At 36.3% G+C, this 10735-nt stretch overlaps 1 pseudogene; it reads left to right on the top strand.

Annotated features, from left to right (window-relative positions):
- Nucleotides 1-5247: 5247 nt before the first annotated feature.
- LOC143242316 (glyoxylate reductase/hydroxypyruvate reductase pseudogene) lies at nt 5248-7529 on the top strand (annotated as a pseudogene).
- The last annotated feature ends 3206 nt before the right edge of the window (nt 7530-10735 follow it).

Raw genomic sequence — 10735 nt, forward strand, 5'->3', positions numbered from 1 at the left:
CAAAATTGGACACATTATTTATTTCGAGTCTTTGGTCGTGACTAATGTTCGAGAGTGCATTTACACACATTCTCAAACTCTCGACAATGATACGCTCTTTAATATAGACCAAGATCGGGCATATCAGGAAGAAGAAGAAAGTCCAGATGGTAACGAAGGTGCTAGTGAAGAGCAGGAAGAATAATTTATCTTACTGGAACTTGAAACAATGTTTCGGGCAGTGGAAACTGCTATATACTTAATTATGAATCATGATTCAGACCTGGAGTGCGGTTATAAAATGTCATTCGATGTTACCGAGAATTGAAATAAAGAAAAAGAAAATGGTGCAACCAAGAAGAGATAGATTTTCTTTAATCAGGAACATTTTAAAATTTTTATTTTTTTCAAAATAAAATATTCTTTTAATTTTTCAAAATGACAAAAAATTCAAAAGTTTACAAATTAATATCGCTTTTATTTTACCTCATAACTATTTCTGTTTTTCTAACTAATCAGGCTTAATTATTTCTACTATGAAAAAATCCCTTATGATACCCACGTATCGTTATTTTTCCTATTGAAACTATTCCCCGTTCAATGCGGTTGTGTTTCCCACGCATTAACCGCCCTGTACAAGGTTAGTTTACCGTTAGAAGCGTATAAATGCAGAGACGAATTGACATCAATAACCTCGTTTCATTCCTCGGCTAGTAGCTGAAGTGTTTAGACGTGAGAAGTTATCGCTGCCATGTTGTCTTCATCGATCAGTTCAATCCTAGCGTCTCAGTTGACCCCAGAAAAACCAAAATTCTTCAGCGAGGCGGCATGTTACTGCAGCTTTCAACACTCCAGGACCATGCATATGTATGTAAACCATGCAAAGTAGATATTAACGTTCAATGCTCTCCTGCCTAAAGTTCACGTTGCCTGTACTCGATATTTATTAAGAACGTTCATTTGTCTTAACTCCTGCTTGAATTCGACATTCTCTGGAAACAACAACTTTCACGTAACTCCATGCTGCTCACAGAATTCATTCCAAGACCACAGCATTGCCAACTAACTTTGTTAAAGTTGTGACCGAAGACAAACAAGTAGCTGATTTTATACTTAAACACGGATGTACCCTACAGTCTTTTCATTTTAGTGCCGAACGCCCCCAACATCGATCAACTAATCTTCAAAATGTCAAGTCTGTCAATCAGAGTACTTCTATTCCAGTAAGCTTCTCATCTTCATGTATGCCAATTATCTCTGATGCAAGCAGGAATACTTTAATTAATGCTAAGAAGAAAGACAATGATTCTCCGACCTACGTAGACGTTACCTTTCAGCAGCGACTCAAACCAAAGAAGACAGCATCCTGCCAAGCTCAACCCACGCTCATTAAGACTGCAGACGTATCAACCGCTACAAATATCAACATCACGTTCAGCAAGAAGACACAAACTTATGCATCAAGCTGGGAATGAGAGATTATATTAATGTACTTATCTTGTGAAATAAATGTTAAACATATTATATTTATAACACTACATCTAGTCCCATGAAAACTTTTAACAATTAGAATAATGTATAGCAATAATATTCAAACCAATTTATATGCAAAAACGGCTCGTTTGGGCTGAGAAAACACTTTACATAGAAGAGCGAACAACGTTTCGACCTTCTTCGGTCATCGTCAGGTTCACAAAGAAAACCCTTAGCAATCCCTTAGCACAGGAGGTGGGAGAAGTAGTGGTTTGCTATCTTCTCTCTGATAAGTAGCTCAAAATTAAAGATTGTGGCAGGTAGTTTCAGTAGCTTTTGCCATAAATACAAAATACTGTTTATGATTGTTTATCTTTGAGTAAAGGTTTGGTTTACACTTAAAGTAAGTGACTTATAAGCTGCTACTTTCTACAAAATCCATAAAGACATTTTGTAAACATAAACAATTACCACTTCCTCACCTACATTTTCTACAATGTGTAGTCGTATTTGTTTTCTTCTGATAAGTTCAGCTGCTGATGTCCAGTGCATGTCCAGTCATATCTAACAATGATGTCAGTGATGGTGTAAAGTTCAAAAATACAGAAATGTACATAAGTATCTGTACTAGCCTGGCTCAGTTTTTTTTTTTCCAATCACACAATAGATACATTTCACAACAGTTAAATATAGCTAAAGATCAAATTGTAGAGTCTTGAGTATCAATTTCAATTAGAGAATGTTTTAGTAAAACTCTACTTAAAGATTGGTTTAATGTTATACTTTATTTTTGCTTACTTCATGAATGAACCAGAATACATGTTACTAATAACTATGACACAGGTTTGACATGGAGGTGTAATTGTAATGAATTTCCACAGCCAAGAAAATTGTATTTGTAACACATGATGGGGTTGCTAATAACATTGTGCTAACAAGTATCAAAAGTCCAATGCTCACTGAAATTTTGAAACACTGTTCAGCATAAAATGCTTTAGTATTTGTTTAAGTTGCATAATTGATTATATTGCATAGTATAACTGAAATATTCTGCTTTCATACAATATTTGCATAACTTAAGTATCATTCTTCATCATTGTACGTGTTACCGTTGTTATGGCTTCTTTAGGGTATTTGTTATGACACCGCTAAATGAACAGTTAACAACTTTGGTTTCATTAGGGTATTTGATATGAAGCCACTACATTAACAGTTAACAACTTTGATTTCATTAGGGTATTTGACATGAAGCCACTACATTAACTGTTAACAACTTTGATTTCAGTAAGGTATTTGTTGCGACATCTCTAAGTGAGATTAACAGTGGCTACCGTATTATGTTGGTTGGCGGTTTATGTAAATTTCTGTTTGTTAAACGGTGTGTTACCTGTGGATTATCGATTAATGTATATGTTTGAGAGACTGTCAGAAAAACCAACTTCAGTCATTAACTCTTTCACTGCCAAGTCCGACTGCAGTCGATCCTACGACTTTGTGACCTTTGCGACTATTGTCAAATTTTTATATTGTCTTTTTTATTCATTTTATTCATGGACTGTGTAACTAAAATATCACTCATACTTATTGTATTCTTTGAAATATAAACCTTGATCAAACATTTTTTACCGTTCTAATATCGAATAAAAGAAACTATTTAGAAGCACCATACTTTTGTTAGAAAGAGCACAGGCTTTCTTGTGGTAAGTCTTAGAGCTCACACCGCTAAAAACCGGTGGTGGGCACGGCACAGATAGCCCATTCTGTAGCTTTGTGCTTAAAAAAGAAACATAAAAATAAATTTTATCTTAGTCTTTATCAGTACAAATTGTAGATAAACAGATATTTTATATGTAAACCCTAATACAATTTATACATTTTGGAGAAGACGAGAAAATTTCACCGTATGCTTTGTTCTAATAAAGCGATATTTCTGACATATAAAATTCATCATAATTTATATGTTTTTGATGCGTTTGTTTGTAGGTAAGTAGAAAGCTTTGCAATAGACTATTTGTGCTGTGCGCACAACGGTTAACAAAATTCGGTTTTTTAGTTCACAGACGTATTGTTGAACAATTAAGGGTCCTGGCCTGGCTCGGTGGTTAAGGCGCTCGACCCATAATCTGAGGATCGTGGGTTCGAATCTCCGTCACACCAAATATGCTCGCCCTTTCAGCATCGGGGGCGAAATAATGTGACGGTCAATCTCACTATTCGTTGGTAAAAGAGTAGCTCAAGAGTTGGCGGTGGGTGGTGATGACTAGCTGCCTTCCCTTTAGTCTTGCACTGCTAAATTAGGGACGGCTAGCGCAGATAGCCCTCGTGTAGCTTTGCGCGAAATTAAACAAAATGAAGGAAAAACTATCAGGTCATCCCATAGTAATTTTCAAAAATGTAATACAGAAATTGTATTATCATTTTTGTCTTTATAAAAGGCTTTAATGACTGAAATATGTAGTAAGACGTGTATAAAATGTTCACACAAATTAAAGAAACTAACCCAACTCCACTTTTAGATCATTTATCAAATAAACCATTATGAAGATGGATGTGTCTGAGAAGCACATTAAGCATATAATGCTTTATGAATTTAAAAAAGACAACCGTGCAGCCGAAACTACACGAAATATTCAAGTTGTTTACGATGCGAAGCCTCTCAATGAAAGAAGATGTCGAAGGTGTTTTCAGAAGTTCAGATCAGGTGACTGCAATTTATGTGATGCGCCACGATCAGGTCATCTTATATAGTTTAACGATGACTTGTTGCTGGCTGCACTTGATGGAGACTGTGCTGTAACTGTTAAAGAACTGGCACAGAAGCTAATTTCAAACCATTCAACATTTCACCGTCATCTACAGCAGCTAGAAAACGTTTCAAAACTTGGCAAAAGGGTCACACATGATTTGAAAGAAGCCAACCTTAGAGCAAGAGTGGACATTTGCACTTCTCTGCACTCTCGTAAATGTAACTCACCTTTTGGACAGGTTAATGACTGGAGATAGAAAATTGATATTTTATAAAAATTGTTAAGTGCCGCAGACAATGGCTACGTGCAGGTCGACTGGCTAAAGCACAGCCCAAAATGGACCACCACCCTAGGAAAGTCTTGTTAATCTTTCGGTTGGATATTGTTTATGTGATTCACTTTGAATTGCTGCTATTAATGTAACGATTACATAAGACTTCTATTGTCAACAGTTAGAGCGCTCAAAGTTTGCACTGAAAGAAAGAGGCCTGCTTTGATCAGTTGTAAAGATGTTGTGTAACACCAGGATAATGCACGGCTTCATACAGCAAGGATCACATCTGTAAAGATTAAAGAGCTAGAGTGGAAAGATTTCCACAACTTCCTTATTCTCCAGACCTTTCCCCATCTGATTATCATCTATTCCGAAGTTTGCAGAACTATCTTGATGGAAAAGAGCTTGGAACACATGAAATTGTCAAAACTACCTTCTCTGCATTCTTTTCCTCCAAACCCTAATAATTCTATAGAAGTGGCATTCAGAAGCTTGTGAATCGTTGGCAGGAAGTAATTAATAATAAAGGAACATTACGTTTTCAATAAGAAAATATATATTTCAATTCTTCAACAGTTACCATTAGAATGTGAAACACTTATATGAAGAAAAATAAAAATGCAGCGACCTATTGGCTAAATAACATATTCTTAAGTTTTATGTTACTATTATCAACAAAAGGAAAATTATGGCTCTATAAATTCAACACTTTTGGGTTAACTCAAATAATCACAAACAAACCTTTTGCACGTGTTTATCCAGAGATGGCGCTTACCGACAACATAGGTTATATAATGAATCTTGAGCAATGCGAGTGACTGAGTTTCACTGAGCATTACACGGATAGTGTAGCACTGCTAACGATAAAACGTAGTCACCATGACAAAATACAAAGTTTTTGTTACTAGGCCTGACATATCGCAGGAAGTGAACGACATGTTGAGGAAGGTATGTGATGTTGAATTTTATAAAGAACCCAAAACAATACCACGTGAGGCGCTTATTAAGGGTATTCAGGGAAAGGATATTATTTACTGTTCAACAACAGATATAATCGACAGTGAAGTACTTGATGCAGCTGGACAGCAACTTAAAGTAATCGCGACCAATTCTGTCGGGTACGACCATATTGATATTGATGAATGCAGGAAACGCGACATCCTAGTAAGTAATACACCAGGGATACCAACTGATAGCGTTGCCGAATTAACAGTTGCTCTTATGCTGATAACTGGGAGACGACTGTTTGAAGCTTCAAACGCTATAAAAAATGGAGAGTGGGTACATATGTGGGAGCCTTATTGGATGTGTGGTGTAGGACTTAAAAATGCCACTGTGGGCATCGTGGGCATGGGAAAAATCGGTCAGGCTGTTGCCGAAAGAATTTTATCATTTAAGGTCAATAAAGTTGTCTACCATGATATACACAAACCTGTTGATGCTGTAGAAAGTATGGGAGCCCGCTTTGTAGAATTTGAAGATCTTCTGAGGGAGTCGGACTTCGTTCTGTGTACGTGCAATCTGACAGATAAAACAACAGAACTGTTTACTGCTAAGCAGTTTAACCTGATGAAATCTACTGCTATATTTATCAACACGAGCAGAGGAAAAGTCGTCCAACATGATGATTTATACGATGCCTTAAAACATGGAAAGATCCGTGCTGCTGGTTTGGATGTCATGGTTCCTGAACCGATACCAAAAGATCACAGACTCACCACTCTTGGTCCTTCTACCCCACATAGGAACTGCAGAAGTAACAGTTAGACAAAATATGGCTAAACTCGCGGCAAGAAACGTCTTGTCGTATTGCGATGGGAAAGGTTTGATAACACCGATCCCAGAGTTAAAAGATGTTCAACACAAGGTGGATATAAAAAAACTAGACTCACTCCAAATAGTTACGTCAAGTTTGGATAAGAATGTAAGACGGTTTCTGTATTATTATTTTAATAGCAAAAATACTGCCTCTCTAAATAAGAGTTGAATGTAATTATGTTGTTTGTTTTGTAAGTAGTTCGCTATTAACTAGTAACTAGCTCCCTTTCCTCTACTCTTACACTGCTAAATTAGGGACGTCCAATGTAAATAGCTCTCGAGTAGCTTCACGCGAAATTCCAAAAACATTCAAGCATCATGGACTTAATGACCAAGCACAATAAGCGTGGAAGTCTCCAAATCACAAGAACGGTTTAGGCCCACCTTGATAGACACTGTGTAACAGGTCGAGCACAAAATTATGTCTGTAGTTACTTTCAAATTGTTCCTGTCTACTCACTCTTTTCTTGGATATCTTCATGCTTTGACCTTCTCTGCCGAATCACAGGTGAAATCGTTCTATTTAAACTGAAAGATAAGCATTAAAAGATGATAGCGGAAAAATAAAAAAGTTGTCAGTTGTTTAATTAATGATTCTGAGAATGTGGCTTTATCGATATGTACTGAATTTACTCTGAACGGTTAGATCTTAGTACTAACTAGTATGGAAACTTGAGAACGTTATATTTCACTTCGAATTTTATCAATTAGCAAGTGAAACTTGTTTCGAAATTCTATCAAAAAGATACGTCCAAAACCACCCTCTGTAGGAGTTACTGGATTGAAGTGACTTTTGCGATTCAACAAATTATAAAGACACCCTTGGCTCCTGGGAGACGTGTTAATAACAGAAGAATATATCGAACTTCACTTTCTGCATGTTAACACGTTGGCTTGCAAGCTTATTTTACCGACACTTTTTAGGGTCCCATTAGTCATTTTACAATTACTTTTTTAGAAAGAGTGTATGTGTAGCCTTTGCGTCCAAGCCAATAAGTGGTCTTCTAAAAAGAAAACAGAGAACGACTCACCGGTGGTTCGAGTGAGAGTCAATGTGTTAATAATATCTTGGAATACTATCTATAAAAATATAGATTATGGGATTTCGTCAAAGGCACTGATATATAACTGAAACTCAATTATTTATAAATTCTCCTTTGGTTATTAATCTTTGCTTGTAGTTCATTCCTGAATTTGTTGATGTATGTTGTATATAAACCAGGCTATTTTTGCTTTCAGATGGTTAGTTAAAGTCAAACTGTTTTGTCTGTCTCTAGCCAAATAACATATAGGATGTAATCACACACACACACACACACACACATATATACATACACTTAGTGGCACATGAAAATCTTGTTTTTCGTAGCGAATTGATATTGACACTGGAGGTGATCAGCTCACATGTATCCTACTTGGCATTGTGTATAATGTAAGACTTTTTTGTTGTTTTAATAACAGTTATCTAATGGTGTCTCAGAAGAGAAACCAAACTACTTTCAATCAGGATTTGATGAAGATAATGCGAAGTTACAATAATGAATTTATTCTTACGTTTTTAATATTTGGGTGAAAGTAATCTATGCTTATTTGCAGAAATTCATTGCTAATTCATCGATAACAAATACTTTGGCTAATTAACCTTTCTAACGAACAAACGCAGTAATTCTCACTGACTTGCATTGTACTAAAACGTTTATTAACTCAATAATTCACTGATTCCGGAAGTTGTATTGTGTGTTTAGTTCTACACACGCCCCATCTCAAGGGAGAGGTGTCTACAGACTAAGAACACTAGAAATAGACTTTCGATACTTGTGGTGGGCTGACCACAGATGGCCCATTGTGCAGCTTTATGTTTATATACAAGCAAAGAAATTTCTATATACTATAGGAAGCACCCAGATTTTACCTTTCATTAAATTTTCTTTTTTGTTTCATCGTGATAAGTTTGTTTTGGAATTTCGCACAAAGCTACTCGAGGGCTATCTGTGCTAGCCGTCCCTAATTTAGCAATGTAAGACTAGAGGGAAGGCAGCTAGTCATCACCACCCACCGCCAACTCTTGGGCTACTCTTTTACCAACGAATAGTGGGATTGACCGCCACATTATGCGCCCCCACGGCTGGGAGAGCGAACATATTTAGCGCGACGCGGGCGCGAACCCGCGACCCTCGCATTACGAGTCGCACGCCTTACGCGCTTGGCCATGCCAATGCGAATAATAATTTAGCAACTTACATAAAATACGCCGAAAAGTTATCAATTTGATTTATTTTTGCCAGTTTAATTAGCTAAAACAGACATAAAAACTACCGAAAAAATGTCTTTCATTGTAATAACATGGACGAATATGAATCTTGTGGTTGTTACAAAACCCAATTCGCAATGTGCGGGTCGTGGGTCCGATTCTTTCTCACTGAACCCGCTCACTCTTTCAGCCGTGGGAGTGTTATAATATAATGGTTAACCCTTTATTCGTTGGTAAAGAGTAGTCCAAGAGTTAGAGGCGGGAGGTGTTGAATAGCTGCTTTCTCCCTAGTTCATCATTGCTATATTAAGATCGGTTAATCCAAATAGCTCTTGTGTAGCTTGGCGCGAAATTCAGAACAAACCAACATAAACTGAATATAAATCCAAGGGTGCGAGGTAGCGCTGTTTTAGAGCCATGTAAAAAATCCGAAATGTACATCATTAATATAGGCGTGCTTCTAAGCTTTTCGATCTAAGCGATAGTTCGTATCAGTTAGTAGATTTAACTATACATGCAAGTATCGTGGCAACAAGATTAGTCTCTGTTTGCATGTTTACAGCTTTGAGGTTCACGTAATCAGAGATTACCGACTTGGAAATTGCACAGTCCACATAAGTGGTTGCAAAAATCTTCCCCCCTCCCCCATTGGGTGTGAAAAATCTACGCCTTTGGTTACGAGGTTACAAAAATTATCTTTAGGCTAATAGCTCAAGTCTTGAAACGATATCCCAGAACAATTCTCATCCTACAGTCCTTCAATAATAATAACCGTTATATCAGACTTAATCAAAACCTTGAGAAAGAGTTCAGTTAATGTCAAGGAAATATTTGAAAAGTCGACACACACGGTTCACTACTTTTCATCAAGTTTCATATTAAATCTCACGTGATATAAAAGTACGTGCTACGTTACCTCGTACTTTAGTAACGAAACTGTGATCAAGTTACGTTGTTTAAAGATCATTAAGAGTACGCGCTACGTTATCCCTTACTTTAGTAACGAAACTGTGATCAAGTTACGTTGTTTAAAAGGGGAGAAATGAAAACTTCAAAAACTAGAAAGTTATTTCACAACAAAAACATACTTTATAAAAGTACTAATCAGTCATATTTATTTACCTACTTTAATGTGAATGTCACAATACTGCATACAGCAAGGAAAAGAAATCTCTTTGCACCTCAGTTTGTTTTCCCTTAGCTCGTTTTAAACTTAACACTTATGTTGTTGTTTTTTTATGTGCTTTCCTTACATGGTTACATACGTACTCACACTTATAATTAATCACTGTTGCATCAGGCCTTTTTTTTAACTATGTTCTTTATTTATTTGTACTACCATTAGGAAGTAGATTTATGTTGAAATTCAAAACAATATTTGTGACCCAGGTTTACAACTTTGTAGAATGAATGGTAAACAGCAATGAATAAGGAAAAAAATAAACTATTTTGTTATCATTAAATGAACTTTACTTTATCCTTCTTTTCCCAAATAAGTTTTACAAAATATTTTCAATGAAACACACATCAAAACATTTGTGTGAAACGTAAAATTATTTTGGTACTTGGTAAGATTATTTGGGAATGAAGCTTATAAGACTGCACTTAAATTGAAAACTCTTATGACATTCTTCATAAATATTCATTAGTATGTGTGTGTTCTTATAGCAAGCTACATCGGGCTAGCTGCTGAGCCCACCGTAGAGAATCGAACCTCTGATTTTATCGTTGTAAATCCGTAGACGTACCGCAGAACTAGCGGGGGGCTATTCACTAGTAATATCCAGAGGATGTATCAAAGAAACAATAAAAATATATAAAAATAAAAAAATCCAAGTTGTGATGATTGAACAGATATCTTTTGCCGTTGGGCAAAGTTGAGAAGAATGAATAGCTAACAGACGTACGCAGGCTCTATTATCAGTGGAAACACCCAATAATTAATGCATGGAATGAAGCAAACTTTATAAAAGGATCACATCAGGAACAGAAATTTCTGAATATGGGGTTAAAATGATAAAATCTGAGCACTTTCGAAAGATGGACTCGTTTTTTTCAGGATCAGCCTTTCGAAAGCACTCAGGTTACAAGACTTTTGAACACGTGTGTTTTTCTGACATTTATAAACATGTCATGAAGTATTTACATGAGGTATGAAACATACGTCAGCAAACATTGGAAATGGTCTAACTG

The sequence above is a fragment of the Tachypleus tridentatus genome, unplaced genomic scaffold (assembly GCF_004210375.1).
Source record: "Tachypleus tridentatus isolate NWPU-2018 unplaced genomic scaffold, ASM421037v1 Hic_cluster_2, whole genome shotgun sequence".
In the NCBI taxonomy this organism is placed as follows: Eukaryota; Metazoa; Arthropoda; class Merostomata; order Xiphosura; family Limulidae; genus Tachypleus; species Tachypleus tridentatus.